The sequence below is a fragment of the Anomaloglossus baeobatrachus genome, chromosome 2 (assembly GCF_048569485.1).
Source record: "Anomaloglossus baeobatrachus isolate aAnoBae1 chromosome 2, aAnoBae1.hap1, whole genome shotgun sequence".
In the NCBI taxonomy this organism is placed as follows: Eukaryota; Metazoa; Chordata; class Amphibia; order Anura; family Aromobatidae; genus Anomaloglossus; species Anomaloglossus baeobatrachus.
Window position 1 is genome coordinate 654994369 of NC_134354.1, and position 18377 is coordinate 655012745.

An 18377-nucleotide genomic window follows, 5' to 3' on the forward strand; every position below is an offset into this window, starting at 1 on the left:
TGAAGATAAAGCCGTCCAAATGTCACCTCTTGAAGCCAAAGGTACAGTACTTGGGTCATGTGGTCAGCGCAGAAGGTGTGGCACCTGATCCAGAGAAAGTCACAGTAATCAAGAACTGGCCGAGACCCACCACGGTAAAGGAGGTGCGGCAGTTCCTTGGGCTGGTGGGATACTACCGAAGGTTCATTGATGGTTTCACCAAGATAGCAGCGCCTCTTCAAGATCTCCTGGTGGGCCAGCCAAAGAAGGCTAAGAAGCAAAGCCCTCCATTTGAATGGAACAGCCAAATAGAAACGTCTTTTGTCCGGCTGAAAGGGGCTCTCACGGGAGAAGAAATTCTGGCCTACCCTGACTACAGCCAGCCGTTTGTACTGTACACAGATGCCAGCAACGTGGGCCTGGGAGCAGTTCTGAAGCAGGTGCAGGGAGGCAGAGAGAAGGTGATAGCTTACGCCAGCAGGAAGCTTCGTCCCACAGAAAGGAATCCAGAAAACTACAGTTCCTTCAAGCTGGAGTTCCTCGCTATTGTTTGGGCAGTGACTGAACGCTTCAAGCACTATCTGGCGTCGGCCAAGTTCACCATCTTCACGGACAACAATCCATTGACACATCTGGCAACAGCCAAGCTAGGTGCGTTGGAGCAGCGATGGATGGCCCGGCTGTCTAACTTTGACTTTACCATCAAGTACCGGGCTGGCAAGAAGAATAACAATGCTGATGCGCTGTCCAGAATGCCTCACTTACCTGAGTCTGGAGAAGACCTGGATGAACTCGAAGAGATAGAGTTACCTGCTTTCCATCACCAAGGTGTTTCCCAGTGTGAGCATGCTGTAGGACAGAAGCGCTCGAGCCAGCACGAGGTCTCGGTCAACCCATTACTCCACCATAATTGGGAAGAGACACAGAACGGTGACCCGGCCGTGCGATTGGTCAAAGAAAAGCTAGCACAAGCTGAGACCCATCTTGGCCCAGATGCTCCAGAAGAAGCCCAGCAGCTGTGGAAGGAGAGGGGACGAGTGTTCACCTACCAAGGCAAGCTATGCAAGAGATATGTCAACTGGCGAACGAATGAACTCGTCTGGCAGATAGTGGTCCCACAGAGGGATGCTCCAATGGTCCTAGCAGCTTACCATGATAAAACAGGACACTTCGGGTGGAAGAAGTTGGAGACCCTACTCCGTGATCGGTTCTACTGGGTGCACATGAGAAAGACAGTCGAGAAGTGGTGCCGAGACTGTGGTCCGTGTAACCTGAGGCAGAAACATGGTGCCAGCCATAGGTCTCCCCTACAGCCAATTGCCACGAAGCAGCCCCTAGAGTTGGTGGCCCTGAACCACGTGAAGTTAACACCGAGCCGGTCAGGCTATGTTTACGCCCTCACCATTGTGGACCATTACTCTCGTTTCCTGGTAGTAGTGCCTGTGAAAGACCAGACAGCCAGAACAGCAGCTAGAGCGTTTCAGGCATACTTTTGTCGACCTCACGGTTACCCTGAAAGGGTACTGACTGATCAAGGTCCTGCATTCGAGGCAGAAGTGTTCCAAGAGTTCTGTAACATGTATGGTTGTAAGAAAATCAGAACAACACCGTACCACCCCCAAACCAATGGATTGTGCGAGAAGATGAACCATGTGGTTATTGATATGCTCAAGACTCTACCTCTGGAAGAAAGAAACCAATGGCCAGAGAAGTTACCAGATCTGGTAGACCTGTATAACCATATCCCAGTAAATTTGACCAACTGCAGCCCTGCTTACCTGATGCGAGCAAGACCTGGCAAGTTACCTGTAGACTTGGAGATGGGAACTGTGTCACCTGAAGCAGTTCAAGAGATAGAAGATTGGGATACAGAGTGACAACAGCAGTACCGCAGAGTTCAGGAATGCATAGAAAAGAGCCTGTCCCAAGCAAGAACGAGACAAGAACAGAACTACAATCAAATGGCCCCAGCAACTCCCTTAGCACCTGGAGAACAGGTCCTCAAGAAAAAGCGGAGGGCGCATAAATTAGATGATCAGTGGGAGAATGAACCCTACACCATTATTCCCTCCAACTTTGACAATAGTAAGGTATGCCTCATAAGCAAGGATGAAGGCAAGACCTATCAAATAGTTTCTAGAGACCGCCTGAAAGCGTGCCCTGAGCGGTGCAAAATCCAAAAAGAAGTAGAAGAAACACAAGAAAGTCCCCAAATTCAAGAAAAGGAGGAAGAGATGATCCAAACAATCCTCGGAAAATTCCCCAAAACTTGGACCCGAATCAATAACGCCATAGTGGTACCAGTCTTGACGTTCCCGCAGTTGGTCGAGCCGGAGACAGAAGAGGTTCCAGATCCACCTAAGGAACTGACCGTCCCAACACCAGATGACACGCCAGCAGTAGAACAGGAGAATCAACCCCCTGCCAGTGGTGAACCTGTCGTACCCTTGGCGAATCTGAGACCCCGTAGGCAACCATCAATCATACCTGTCAGGGTTAGGCCTACCAGTAACACGGAGGGGGCAGACACTCCAAGTAGTCAGGGACAAACCCCAGAGCTACGCCGGTCCCAACGTAGCACTCGGGGACAGCCCCCTCCAAGGTATAGAGAGTAAAAAGAAAAAGTACCTATTAGAATGTATATAGTTATGTGAAAATGTCTTGTATGTAATGTTTTGTTTTAGGTGATTAAGTAAATGGACAATTGGGTCACTGGACTATGAGTGGCCAACACTTTAATTGTTCATAGTTAGCACCAGTGTGCTCAACACCCCTGAAGAAAAACCCGTCCGGCGTGCATAGAGTGGGGTCAGCAATGCTCTGACGCACGCCCAGAGCCTACGTTGGGGGTTTTATCGCGGCGGGTCCCCCATGGAGCAGTGTAATGGACACCCGGCAGGGAGCCACACTGGACTCTTATAGTTGTTTAAGGTTGTAACATGTTATGTCTTGTTTTGTTTTGTTTTCTTCAGTCCGGGAGTACTGAGTTTAACTAAGGGGGAGTGTGGCGCCCCAGGACCTGGTCGCCACAACAGCATTGCCCCTCCAAAGGGTTAATGCTGAGCCTGGAGGTAATTGGGAGGTCTATTGGCCAGTAAGTTTAACATCCAACGCAGTTCTCCCTCAGGCCAGCAGGGGGAGCTCTGAACCTGGAGTTCCAGGGAGCATTCCTTAAGTCTGGCCTGAGGGAGGAGTTAGTGGTCAGTCTGTAGGAGAAAGCAAAGAGTGCAGACGCAGAGTGTGCTGTCCTGTGGAACTGGGGCCTAGAGCTGGAGCAGCTTGGCCCAGGGAAGCAGGAGGAGCAGAGAGGCACAGAAGAGACTCGGACATCGGAGTCTGTGTCCACCAGGGCCTAAAATACTCCCTGGTAGCCGAATCCGAAGGGCAGGAGAGCTGCAAGCACCTGGCCCATAAATAGCCCGAAGGTACAGCTGCATTATCAGGGCCCGGTGTGGACTCCAGCAGAGAAGCACCAGAGAGGGCCTGTGCAGCCTACCACAGAGGGAAATGGATGTACCACCGGTCCCAGCAACAAGAGGGCCATTGCTAAATCCAGAGAGCAGGGTCCTATCACAGTAAGGAAAAGAACAGGAGTAGGCCTCATACTCATCTGGCCAAAACGACATCTCAGTTACTTCCAGGCCGGCCGGAGCCCTCTACCACCTGTAACGGTCTCCCAGGACTAACCGTTTGTGAAGTAAAAGAGGAGAAGGTAAAGAGACTGTTGTTTGTGCCTGTTTTTTTCATTGCCTGTTGGCCCTGCACCGTGTTATCCACACAACACCATAGACTCTCATGAGCACCAACAGTGTCCCCGGGGCACCGCTCCACCTGTGGGGAGCAGTACCACCATTGCTGCCATATCATCACCCCGGAGGCCTTACACAGCAGCGGCGGCTTAATAGCCGCATACCACAGGTGGCGTCACGAACCCCAAGTCACCAGCCATATTTAACTGACACCCACCAGGGCCACGGAGTCGGGCCCCGCCACCACTGACTACCCCCGGACTAGTCCGGCCCGGCACCGGGTGTCCCATAGCCCTGGGGTGGGCGAGTCACAAACAGATAGAGAATTTAATTGTGAGTTCCAATGGGGACAGTGTTAGTGCTGTATGTAAAGCGCTGCGGAATATGTTGTTATATAAAAATAAAGATTATTATTATTGTTATTATTTACAGGCACTACAATGTGCTGGGCATGAAATGGACTTATTTGCAATCTTTAATCGCAATATTCACGGAGTTTGACACCATGGGTGTTTTTCAAAAACTAAATTGTCACTATGTGGTGCCTTTGAGGCTTCAGTCACCACAGGGTACTGCATCTCCTTTATGATGCAGTATTCATCCCAGTAAGGAGGAGGTTAATGTCTGGTATTTCTCACTTACATAAACACCCAGTTAGTGAGCCAGTCAGTTACACAACTCTGGAAGCCAGCTAGGCTGGGGAATTTCCGGTTACCAGGGTATCAGCCACTATGAGTCATCATGAAGGTGGGGGCTGACTAAGGGAGTAGGAACACACAGACATGGTCTCTTCCGAAGAGTTTGGGACACTACGACAACAAGGTCCTTCAGGAGCATGCTTAAGAGCTTCCCGGGAGAGACTTGCCCAGACTGGGGGAAGGCTGGAGAAGCAGGTTCAAGAGAAGCTCGAGATTGGTAGTACCTGTGGGACAAAGGAGAACTAATGGTCACCTGGAGGTGAGCTTAACTGTTCCCCGGGACCAGCGCTGATCAGGGTGCAGAGCCCTAGGGCGATACAGACTAAGTTAGATCACCAAATTCTGCAGGACAAGGAGATTCCATGTCTCCCTGGCCACTACTACACTGCGTGCAGAATTATTAGGCAAATGAGTATTTTGATCACATGATACTTTTTATACATGTCATATTCCAAGCTGTATAGGCTTTAGAGCCAACTACCAATTAAGTAAATCAGGTGATCTGCATCACTGTAATGAGGAGGGGTGTGGTGTAATGACATCAACATCCTATATAATATGTGCACAATTATTAGGCAACTGCCTTTCCTTTTGAAAAATGGGCCAGAAGAGAGATTTGACGGGCTCTGAAAAGTCCAAAATTGTGAGATGTCTTGCAGAGCAATGCAGCAGTCTTGAAATTGCCAAACATTTGAAGCGTGATTACCGAACAATCAAGCGTTTCATGGCAAATAGCAAACAGGGTCGCAAAAAGCGTGTTGGGCAAAAAAGGCGCAAAATAACTGCCCATGAATTGAGGAAAATCAAGCGTGAAGCTGCAAGATGCCATTTGCCACCAGTTTGGCCATATTTCAGAGCTGCAATGTTACTGGAGTATCAAAAAGCACAAGGTGTGCCATACTCAGGGACATGGCCAAGGTAAGGAAGGCTGAAAAACGACCACCTTTGAACAAGAAAGATAAGATAAAAAGTCAAGACTAGGCAAAGAAATATCTTAAGACTGAGTTTTCAAAGGTTTTATGGACTGATGAAATGAGAATGGCTCTTGATTGGCCAGCTAAATGGACCAGAGCCTGGATCAGTAAAGGGCAGAGAACTCTACTCCGACTCAGATGCTAGCAAGGTGGAGGTGGGGTACTGGTATGGGCTGGTATCATCAAAGATTAATTTGTGGGACCTTTTCGGGATGAGGATGGAGTGAAGCTCAACTCCCAGACCTACTGCCAGTTTCTGGAAGACAACTTCTCCAAGCAGTGGTACAGAGAGAAGTCGGTATTCTTCAAGAAAAACATGATTTTCATGCAGGACAATGCTCCATCACATGCATCCAACTACTCCACAGCATGGCTGGCCAGTAAAGGTCTAAAAGATGGAAAAATAATGACATGGCCTCCTTATTCACCTGATCTGAACCCCATAGAGAACATGTGGTCCCTCATAAAATGTGAGCTCTACAGGGAGGGAAAACAGTACACCTCTCGGAACAGTGTCTGGGAGGCTGTGGTGGCTGCTGCACGCTATGTTGATCGTAAATAGATCGAGCAACTGACAGAATCTATGGATGGTAGGCTGTTGAGTATCATCATAAAGAAAGGTGGATATATTGGTCACTAATTTTTTGGGGGTTTTGTTTTTGCATGTCAGAAATGTTTATTTCTAAATTTTGTGCCGTTATATTGGTTTACCTGGTGAAAATAAACAAGTGAGATGGAAATAAATTTGGTTTTTATTAAGTTGCCTAATAATTCTTCACTGTAATAGTTACCTGCACAAGCAGATATCCTCCTAAGATAACCAAATCTAAAAAAAACCCACTCCAACTTCCAAAAATATTAAGCTTTGATATTTATGAGTCTTTTGGGTTGATTGAGAACATAGTTGTTGATCAATAATAAAAAAAAATCCTCTAAAATACAACTTGCCTAATAATTCTGCACACGGTGTAGTTCCCAGAGCAAAGTGACACATAGGTTCCAGGGTTGGGATTGTAGCCAGATCCCACGACGAGGGTCCATGCCATCTGCATATGGGATGGGACACTTGAGACTTTAGACGAACACCGGGGTCCCCAACAAGTGCTTCAGGCCACGGGGATCTGACACAGAGAGAGCGCAAAAAGGAAGTGCCCACAGACTGCCATACCGGAGTTAACCTCCGACCTGCCTGGGATCGGCTGAGGCACTTGACGGCGAGGAACGGTGCTTCCAGGACAGCAGATAACTTGTGAGTAAAAGAACTGGAACTGCAACCGCCTACTTGGCACCAACGGCCGAGACTCCAGCCCTCTTCCTCATTCCCTGGGGCCAGCTCCACCTGCGGGGAGCAGAACCATCTCGGCTGCGACATTACCATCCGCCCCAGAGGATAGCGAAAGTAGCAACGGCTAATCCCTGGCCGCATGCCGTAGGTGGCATCACGACAACTCCCATCATCCACTTCCATTCCCCCTTTCATTGTGGACACCTCGGGGCACAAAGCTGGGCTAGGCCACCTGTGACATCCCAGAGACCTGAGACATCACCAGCCCGGCGACGAGTACAAGGTAGCAACCAAACACTTTGCCCCCTTAGTGATATAACTACACCCATAGATGAACTTCCAGAAAGATGTCATTTTCACAACTTGGTCAGTGAGGCAGTTTCTGTTGTCCTGGCACTTAGGGGCTCTGCAAATGGATTCTGCAAACTATTCTATGAACATCTGTGCTCTAAAAATTAAACTGCACTCCTTCCCATCCTAGCCCTGGTGCTAACAAACAGTACTATACGGTCACATGTGGGGTATTGCCACATTGGAGAGAAACTGTGTAACACATTATGGGGCCTTTTTGCCGATTTCCCTTGTGAAAATTAGAAATCTGAGATTAAAACAACATTTTAGTGGTTAAAATATAATTATTTATAATTTATAATTAGTGAAAATCAAAGATTTGGGGTTAAGGCAACATTTTTGTGTTGCAAATGTATTTTTTCATTTTCATTGCTCATTATAAAATTATGTGACACACCCAAAGGTTCAAAGGGCTCACCAAACATCTAGATAAGTTCCTTGAAGGGTCTAGTATCCAAAATGGGTTCCCTTGTTGGAGAAGTCCACTATTTAGGCACTTCAGGTGCTTTGCCAGTGTTATATGGCACCTGCAAACCATTTCAACCAAATCTAAACACAATTATGACACTCCTTCCCATCTTCGCTTTGTACTGTGCCTCAAAAGTCATTTTTAAGCATATATGGGGTAGTGTACTCAGGAGAAGTTGCCCAATAAATTGTATGGTGCATTTTCTCCAGTTGTCCTTGAGAAAATCAAATATTTTTAGTTTAAGGCAACAATTTTGTGGTCACAGCTCAATGTTTTAAAATTTAGTGAAGCACCTGGGGGTTCAAGATTCTCACCAAACATCAAATGAATTGCATGAGGGGTCTAATTTAAATGGGGTCACTTGTGGGGGGTCCACTGTTTAGACACATCAGTGGCTTTCCAAACACAACATGGCGTCTGCTAACAATTCCAGTCAATTTTGCATTCAAAAAGTCAAACGGTACTCCTTCCCTTTTGAGCCCTGCCATGCACCCAAACAGTAGATTTCCACCACATATGAGATATTAGCAAACTCAGGAGAAATGCACAATAAATTATATGTAACAAGGAATGGGACACTAGTGCCTATCATGATCAATTTATCCAATATCACTAAACCCCATAATGTACAATATGAAAAAACAAAGAAATGGGGGTCCACTAGTGAAATTATTTCGGTCTTTTCCGGTTTAAACCTGATTTTCTAAACACATTGTATTGAAAAATTTAATCTGTTTCCTCTTACGGCTGTAAGACTTTTTTGCTAATAAAAACTTTTTGGATATTTGAAGAGGTTGATCTATTTTGTGATATTTTGGCCATTCTGTGGCCTCAGTAGTGGACCCCCATTTCTCTGGTTTTTCATATTGTACATTATGGGGTTTAGTGATATTGGATAAATTGATCATGATAGGCCCTAGTGGTCAATTCCTTGTTATATATGTCTTGTTTCCTGTGTTTTTCACCGCAGTTTCCAAGGGACCAATGGACCTCAGAGCACGCAAACAGTCATGGCTCGTAAAAATGGACCAGGATTTTAAGGAAAATTCCGAACCTGTTTTTAATCCTGACACTGAGGCAGCTGAACACCGGCGGAATGAGATTTTGAGGGAGCTGGCGGAGGAGTCCACACCATTATCGAGAGGTAAATTTCCCATTAATGTACTGCCAAGATCTACTGTGTTCCCTCCCTTTTCTTTATGTCTGTAGGTCGAGATTTTTAATAAACTAGTCTTAGATGATCTATACAAGCTCCAAAAGCGGGGGAACCATCACAATGTGTCAGTAAAACAAAGAAAAAACATCCAAGAATTAAAGAACACGGATGGAATAGTAATAAAAGCTGCGGACAAGGGAGGGAACGTGGTGATCTGGCCTGTACTAATGTATGAACGCTAGGCCTTCAAACAATTAAGAGATCGGGAGGCCTATACACCCCTGTCTGAAAATCCCACTAGCACATTTTCGCTGGAGTTGATCGGTATCCTGGATGTGGCCCTGGCCCAAGGCATTATCAGTAAAAAAATATTTTAGGGTCTCCACACGAAATTCCCAATAACACCTACATTTTATCTGCTGCCCAAGATACACAAAAATCCACGATGTCCCCCAGGGTGTCCTATTGTCTCTGGCATTGGAGGGCTTTGCAATCCCATTTTTCAAATATTATTTACATCCATTGGTTGAGACACTGCCCTCCTATGTCAGAGACACTTCGGATGTCCTGAGGAGGATTGATGGACTATGTTTGGATCCTGGTGAACTCTTGGTTGTAGCAGATGTGGAGACCCTCTATTCATGGATTCATCATGAACATGGCCTTTGGGCAGTCAAAAACTTCTTGCGCATGAGCAATTGGGAGGTTCCCCTGCAGAACTTAATTTTAGACCTCCTGGAATTCATAGTGACGCGGATTTTTTTTCTTTTCAAGGATCGATTCTTCCTCCAGAGACGCGGCACTGCAATGGGCGCGGCGTGCGCGCCGTCATACGCAAACCTCTTTCTCGGCCTTTGGGAGAGGGAGGTTCCCGATGACGGTGCCTGCACCACTGCCCAGTTGCAGTGCTGGTTACGTTACATACGTGTTCATTATCTGGAGGGGAACCGACCTTGAATTATAATTATTTTTTTCTATTTTAAATCATAATGACCGCAATATCAGGTTGACTTACAGGAGTAATTCTGAAGAAATTGACTTTTTGGATATAAAAATTTCCCTCTCATGTGACAGGTCTGTTCAAACTGACGTCTTCTGTAAGGATTACAAAAATATATCCGGCACACCACAATGCAAGAGAGGAATCTTAGGTTTGGTTTGAAAAAAATGTTGAATTATTGTGTATATACAAAAAACTCCGTCCAACGTTTCGATCCAAAAGGATCTTTCACAGGGACAATGGGACTAAATGTATAAAAGAATTGTCAAATCGTATCAGTACAAGTAATGATGGTCATCAAAGTATATGGGAAGAATGCGTAAGCGGTCTCAGTAATTATACTTTGTGATATGGTGCTAAGGGAGTGTCCATCAAGAACGTGTTGTGATGTCGTGCACGACAGAGAGGTATCCGGATCAGTGGTACTAATTAATGTTAGTAGCACAATATCGGATGGGAGGTCCTGTGATGGCATCACAGGAGACCCACATCCTCATCTACGCAGTTGCAGGCTTCCTCTCACCTTACTTCAGCTGGCAGTGCTGCCATTCCTCCTCCCTGGAAGAAATCCTGCACTTTTCTATAAGGGAATCTCTCTTAGACAAACTGGACCTCTCACCTGCAGGGAACTACTATACGTTTTTCCAATATACCCTAATGTACAGACCAGACATACACCCAGTGATACGTACAGATCAGTGACCCTCAGAGACCTACTCCGTGTCTAACATTAATCCCCTAACGATTAGCGAGATTCCTCCTTCCCTGATAATGTTGCATAAAGAACTGCTTTGGTGTCACCTCTCTGTCACATGATCGGACCTCCCATCCGATATTGTGCTACTAACATTAATTAGTACCACTGATCCGGATACCTCTCTGTCGTGCACGACATCACAACATGTCCTTGATGGACACTCCCTTAGCACCATATCACAAAGTATAATTACTGAGACCGCTTACGCATTCTTCCCATATACTTTGATGACCATCATTACTTGTACTGATGCGATTTGACAATTCTTTTATACATTTAGTCCCATTGTCCCTGTGAAAGATCCTTTTGGATCGAAACGTTGGACGGACTTTTTTGTATATACACAATAAATCAACATTTTTTTCAAACCAAACCTAAGATTCCTCTCTTGCATTGTGGTGTGCCGGATATATTTTTGTAATACTGGACTTATTATTCCAGAGCACCCCCACGTTGAGTGAGCCAGGTCTATCTCAATAATAATGTCTTCTGTAGGGAGACATCAGTGAATAGCCTGTTACATGCATCCACGGCCCATTTACCATCAATTATTAGTGCCGTACCTATTGGTTAATTTCTCAGAATGAAAAGAGTCTGTTCTTCGGACACCCTCTTTGAAAAACAGGCAGGGGACCTCTCCCAACGCTTTAAAGATAGAGGCTACAGCGCAAGGGGTATCAGATCAGGATATGCTAGGGCCAGGGCCACACTCAGAAGTGATCTACTTTCAGCAACCACAAAAACCAGTACCACTAAACCTGCTATTAGGTTAATCTCTACATACAACAACCAGTGGGAGGATATTAGGCGCATCTTAACCAAAAATTGGCCCATTTTGACAACTGAACCAACTCTTAGAAGAGCCTTGTCTGAACGCCCATTGATGACTGCGAGAAGGGGGAAGAACCTTAAAGATTTTTTGTTTCATAGCACTACACATGTAAAATCACCCTTCCATTCTACCCTGGGAGACCTAAATGGGGGTGCTTCCCATGTGGGTCTTGTAATGCCTGCAGAAACATCGAAAGGGCGACCTCTTTTATGTCAGCGGATGGCCTGAGGGAGTTTGAGATCAGGAAATACATCTCCTGCAGCACTGATTTTGTGATATACCTGGCTAAATGCGGTTGTGGCTTAGCCTATGTTGGTTTAACATCTAGACAATTGCGCGTTCACATACGCGAACATGTCAGGGATATAGCTGCTGCAGTGGATGTGGATGACCTAGACTCCCTGAGGACCATCCCCTGACATTTTAAATTATTTCATAACTGTAATGCAACCTCCTTGCGTGTTAGAGGCATTGACAAGCTCCACATGGGCTCCAGGGGCGGCAACTTTAAGCAGGCTTTGGCGCGCCTGGAGTGCAGGTGGATCGTCACCCTGGGCACGATGTCGCCAAGAGGTTTAAATGAGAAATTGTCATTTGCCCCTTTTCTCGAAAAAAAACCCCTTTATTGTCCACTGTAGCCCTCTGTTTCTTGTTGGGCTATAAAGTAGTAATGCAGCTGTCTCTGTGTTATTTTAATTGTGTTAGTGTTGGTTTTAATTGTGTTTTTTCTTCTCTCTTTTTTCTGTTTTTAATTTAGTGATACATGTAATTTCTCTCTCTCTCTCTCTCTCTCTCTCTCTCTCTCTCTCTCTCTCTCTCTCTCTCTCTCTATATATATATATATATATATATATATATATATATATATATATATATATATATATATATGTATATACAGTTAGGTCCAGAAATATTTGGACAGTGACACAAGTTTTGTTATTTTAGCTGTTTACAAAAACATGTTCAGAAATACAATTATATATATAATATGGGCTGAAAGTGCACACTCCCAGCTGCAATATGAGAGTTTTCACATCCAAATCGGAGAAAGGGTTTAGGAATCATAGCTCTGTAATGCATAGCCTCCTCTTTTTCAAGGGACCAAAAGTAATTGGACAAGGGACTCTAAGGGCTGCAATTAACTCTGAAGGCGTCTCCCTCGTTAACCTGTAATCAATTAAGTAGTTAAAAGGTCTGGGGTTGATTACAGGTGTGTGGTTTTGCATTTGGAAGTTGTTGCTGTGACCAGACAACATGCGGTCTAAAGAACTCTCAATTGAGGTGAAGCAGAACATCCTGAGGCTGAAAAAAAAGAAAAAATCCATCAGAGAGATAGCAGACATGCTTGGAGTAGCAAAATCAACAGTCGGGTACATTCTGAGAAAAAAGGAATTGACTGGTGAGCTTGGGAACTCAAAAAGGCCTGGGCGTCCACGGATGACAACAGTGGTGGATGATCGCCGCATACTTTCTTTGGTGAAGAAGAACCCGTTCACAACATCAACTGAAGTCCAGAACACTCTCAGTGAAGTAGGTGTATCTGTCTCTAAGTCAACAGTAAAGAGAAGACTCCATGAAAGTAAATACAAAGGGTTCACATCTAGATGCAAACCATTCATCAATTCCAAAAATAGACAGGCCAGAGTTAAATTTGCTGAAAAACACCTCATGTAGCCAGCTCAGTTCTGGAAAAGTTTTCTATGGACAGATGAGACAAAGATCAACCTGTACCAGAATGATGGGAAGAAAAAAGTTTGCAGAAGAAAGGGAACGGCACATGATCCAAGGCACACCACATCCTCTGTAAAACATGGTGGAGGCAACGTGATGGCATGGGCATGCATGGCTTTCAGTGGCACTGGGTCACTTGTGTTTATTGATGACATAACAGCAGACAAGAGTAGCCGGATGAATTCTGAAGTGTACCGGGATATACTTTCAGCCCAGATTCAGCCAAATGCCGCAAAGTTGATCGGACGGCGCTTCATAGTACAGATGGACAATGACCCCAAGCATACAGCCAAAGCTACCCAGGAGTTCATGAGTGCAAAAAAGTGGAACATTCTGCAATGGCCAAGTCAATCACCAGATCTTAACCCAATTGAGCATGCATTTCACTTGCTCAAATCCAGACTTAAGACGGAAAGACCTACAAACAAGCAAGACCTGAAGGCTGCGGCTGTAAAGGCCTGGCAAAGCATTAAGAAGGAGGAAACCCAGCGTTTGGTGATGTCCATGGGTTCCAGACTTAAGGCAGTGATTGCCTCCAAAGGATTCGCGACAAAATATTGAAAATAAAAATATTTTGTTTGGGTTTGGTTCATTTGTCCAATTACTTTTGACTTCCTAAAATGTGGAGTGTTTGTAAAGAAATGTGTACAATTCCTACAATTTCTATCAGATATTTTTGTCCAAACCTTCAAATTAAACGTTACAATTTGCACTTGAATTCTGTTGTAGAGGTTTCATTTCAAATCCAATGTGCTGGCATGCAGAGCCCAACTCGCGAAAATTGTGTCACTGTCCAAATATTTCTGGACCTAACTGTATATATATATATATACATATATATATTGAGTGATCACCCTTTGAAGCAGGCACCTTTATTCATCTTAGATACCTGGAAATCTTATGTGATGTCATCTTTGCATTCTAATGAGTATCAATATTGGACAACATGATCTTTGAGGAATCTTGAATCCCTATTTTGGATGTATTTTGTAACTTATGGATGATTCTGTCCTCTAGATTGACTATATCTTTTCTTATTTGTTTGTATGTGCGGACCATTATTGACAGCCAGAATGTATTCACCTCACTGTGCTTTTTTGTTCACTCTGAGACGAATCTCTACAAATTCACATCTTTATCCTATGCATTGGTTTATACATATATACAAAAAATGTTATACATGTATGCATTTTTGTATTTTGGCATTATGCGCTTATTTAATCACATAGGACTCTAACAGGTGGGCATTTATATCATCGTGCTGATTATTATATTCTTTCATTTTGCCTGCCCACGGGTGACATCAATTCTGCCAGTAGAGAAGATGGCCGCTATGGTGTGCGCATGAGCGGTGGTTCCACACCAATGTACGCCTCAGACGGCCTCCATACAGGCTGATGTAGGTCCGTCATGTGACGACATGACTCATACCTTAGTCGTTCTTGGGAGTGCCCGATGACGCGCACCACTTGTTGTGGTCCTGCCCCACGTGCGCCAATCACACACTATGCACTATGACGGCTGTTTTAAACCTCCTCACACTGCACAGCTGTAGCGCGGCTCCCCGAGGAAGGTCATGAAACGTGCGCGTCGGAGCACGCCACGCTGAGCAGTCAGTAGTGATGGGTGAGTGTCCTGGGCTCATGGCTTATCGATTCCACATTTGATTTTTTGAAATTCTGTGAAGGGCTTTAGACTGATGAGCGTGGGCACAAACACATCTACCTTTATATGCACTGTATTTTGGGCCCTTTATTCAACAATATTTAATCTTCATTTCTTTGAGCCTGATTTAACCCTTTAGGGCTTAAGGTACCGTCACACTAAAGGTACCGTCACACTAAGCAACATCGCTAGCAACATCGCTGCTAAGGCACAACTTGCTAGCGATGTTGCTGTATGTGACATCCAGCAACAACCTGGTCCCTGCTGTGAGGTCGTTGGTTGTTGCTGAATGTACTGGGCCATTTTTTAGTTGTTGCTCTTCCGCTGTGAAGCACACATCACTGTGTTTGACAGCGACAGAGCAACAACTAAATGTGCAGGCAGCAGGAGCCGGCTTCTGCGGACGCTCGTAACCACGGTAAACAGCGGGTAACCAAGAAGCCCTTACCTTGGTTACCCGATATTTACCTTCGCTACCAGCATCCGCCGCCCTCAACTGCCGGTGCCGGCTCCTGTTCTCTGCACACGTAGCAGGAGTACACATGGGGTAATTAACCCAATGTGTACTGTGGCTAGGAATGCAGGGAGCAGGAGCCTGCACTGACAGCTGAGAGTGGCGGACGCTGGTAACGAAGGTAAATATCGGGTAACCAAGGTAAGGGGTTCTTAGTTACCCGCTGTTTACCGTGGTTACCAGCGTCCGCAGAAGCCGGCTCCTGCTGCCTGCACACGTAGCAGAGTACACATCGGGTAATTAACCCGATGTGTGCTGTGGCTAGGTGTGCAGGGAGCCAGCGCTAAGCAGTGTGCGCTGGTAACCAAGGTAAATATCGGGTTGGTTACCCGATATTTACCTTAGTTACCAAGCGCAACATGTTTCCACATGTAGCGACGCTCCAGCGATCCCTGCCAGGTCAGGTTGCTGGTGGGATCGCTGGAGCGACCTCCTAGCAACTTACCAGCGATCCCTATCAGGTTGTATCGTTGTTGGGTCGCTGGTAAGTTGTTTAGTGTGACTGGGCCTTTAAGGTCCAGTCACACTAAACAACTTACCAGCGATCCCAACAACGATAGGGATCGCTGGTAAGTTGCTAGGAGGTTGCTGGTGAGATGTCACACTGCGACGCTCCAGCGATCCCACCAGCAACCTGACCTGGCAGGGATCGCTGGAGCGTGGCTACACAAGTTGCTGGTGAGCTCACCAGCAACCAGTGACCAGCCCCCAGCGCCGCGTGGAAGATGCTGCGCTTGGTAACTAAGGTAAATATCGGGTAACCAACCCGATATTTACCTTGGTTACCAGCTCACGCAGCTACACGTGCAGAGAGCAGGGAGCAGCGCACACTGAGCGCTGGCTCCCTGCTCTCCTAGTACAGCACACATCGGGTTAATTACCCGATGTGTGCTGCAGCTAAATGTGCACATAGCAGGGAGCAGCACACACTGAGCGCTGGCTCCTTGCTCTCCTAGTACAGCACACATCGGGTTAATTACCCGATGTGTGCTGCAGCTAAATGTGCAGAGAGCAGGGAGCAGCGCACACTGAGTGCTGGCTCCTTGCTCTCCTAGTTACAGCACACATCGGGTTAATTAACCCGATGTGTCCTGCAGCTACATGTGCACAGAGCAGGAGCCGGCACTGACAGTGAGAGCGGCGGAGGCTGGTAACAAAGGTAAATATCGGGTAACCAAGGACAGGGCTTCTTGGTTACCCGATGTTTACATTGGTTACCAGCCTCTGCAGAAGCCGGCTCCTGCTGCCTGCACATTTAGTTGTTGCTGTCTCGCTGTCACACACAGCGATCTGTGCTTCACAGCAGGACAGCAACAACTAAAAAATGGCCCAGGACATTCAGCAACAACCAACGACCTCACAGCAGGGGCCAGGTTGTTGCTGGATGTCACACACAGCAACATCGCTAGCAACGTCACAAAAGTTGTTCGCTAGCAGCGATGTTGCTAGCGATGTTGCTTAGTGTGACGGGGCCTTTAGTCTGGATCACTGACAATTTACTGGGTTTGCTCATGTCTATTTGCATTGGGCTTCTTATCAGTATAACACTAGTTTTACCTTATCTTAGGATTGCTCAGCGTGATCTGCATACACTATCATGTATTTTGATCTTTGCATATTACAACTATTGTCAGTGATCCTTGATCATTCCCCTGAAGGATGTTTCAGGATATGTATTATCTTGCATTTTTACTATTGTTAGGGCTTTGACAGTGCCATTTGTCTTCATCTTTATACTATCCCATCTTCTGACTACCCGGTGTGACTGGATTTTGGTCTTTTCCGGTTTTAACCTGATTGTCTAAACACATTGTTTGTATTGAAAAATTTAATCTATTTTCTCTTATGGCTGTAAAACTTTTTTGCTAATAAAAACTTTTTGGATATTTAAAGAGGTTGATCTATTTTGTGATATTTTGGCCATTCTGTGGCCTCACTAGTGGAACCCCATTTCTCTGGTTTTTCATACAATAAATTATATGGTACAATTTCTCTTGTTACCCTTGTGAAATGCAAAATTTAGGGTTAAAATAACATTTTTGTGGGAAAAAGTAAAATGTTCACATTTTCCAGATTGCTTTATTTCTTATAAAGGGTTAATAAACTTCTTGGATGTAGTTTTGAGCAGTTTGAAGGGTGTAGATTTTACAATGGTGTCACTTTTGGGTATTTTCTATAACCTATGTCTCTCAAAGCCACTTCAAATGTGATGTGGTCCCTACAAAAATGGTTTTGTATATTTTGATGGAAAAATGAGAAACTGCTGATAAACTTTTAACCCTTCTAACTAACTAACTAAAAAAATGATGTTTCACAAATTGCGCTGATATAAAATAGAAATGTGGAAAATGTTATTTATTAACTGGGTTTTTTTTTACATAACTCTCTGGCTTAAGGGCATAACAATTCAAAGTTTGAAAATTGCAAAATTTTCAACATTTTTTCTAAAATTCCAATATTTTGACAAAAAATTGCAAAAATGTCATCTTAAATTTACCACTGACATGAAGTACAATATGTCACAAACAAAAAAAAAATCAGAATCACTGGGATCCATTGAAGCATTCCTGAGTTTTAACCTGTTAAAGTGACACTGGTCAGCATTGAAAATAATGGCCCAGTCATGACGGTGAAAACGAGGCTCAGGTGTAAAGGGGTTAAAGATTGCCACATCCTCAAATAGCAGTTGCAACATACCAAGCTGTATTTTCTGCCAGCATTTGTCTTTATCCATTTGCAAAATCATTAAATTAATGCTTATATGAATGTTCTTGGCTTTGATCACAGTTTGAGGTTGTGTTCGGATCTGTTTCCACACTGTAGGAATAGTGTGTTAACGAACTTAGTGATGCCCATAGTATGTTATGTACTCTGCAGCTATTCAACCTAAACCCCAATTATTCATTTTCTAGACCCCACAGAAATACCCCAGAGATGGAAGAAAGATGACATTTGGTGTGAGCCTTCTACTGCATATAGAAAAATGATGAAGCCAAATATCAGACAATTGTGATGCTGGCTATAACCACTTCACATGGCAATGTCTGAGGCAGAATAGTCAAGAAGTCAGGGGTCAAAAACTGAGAGAGTACGTTAAAGGCAGAGGGGTAAGACAAATGAGTGAACAGGTCACAGTCCGTGCAAGTCCAGCCTATGATTGGGCTTTTGGACAATCCTATAAGCAACAATGACAGCCAGTACACCCCTGCATACTATT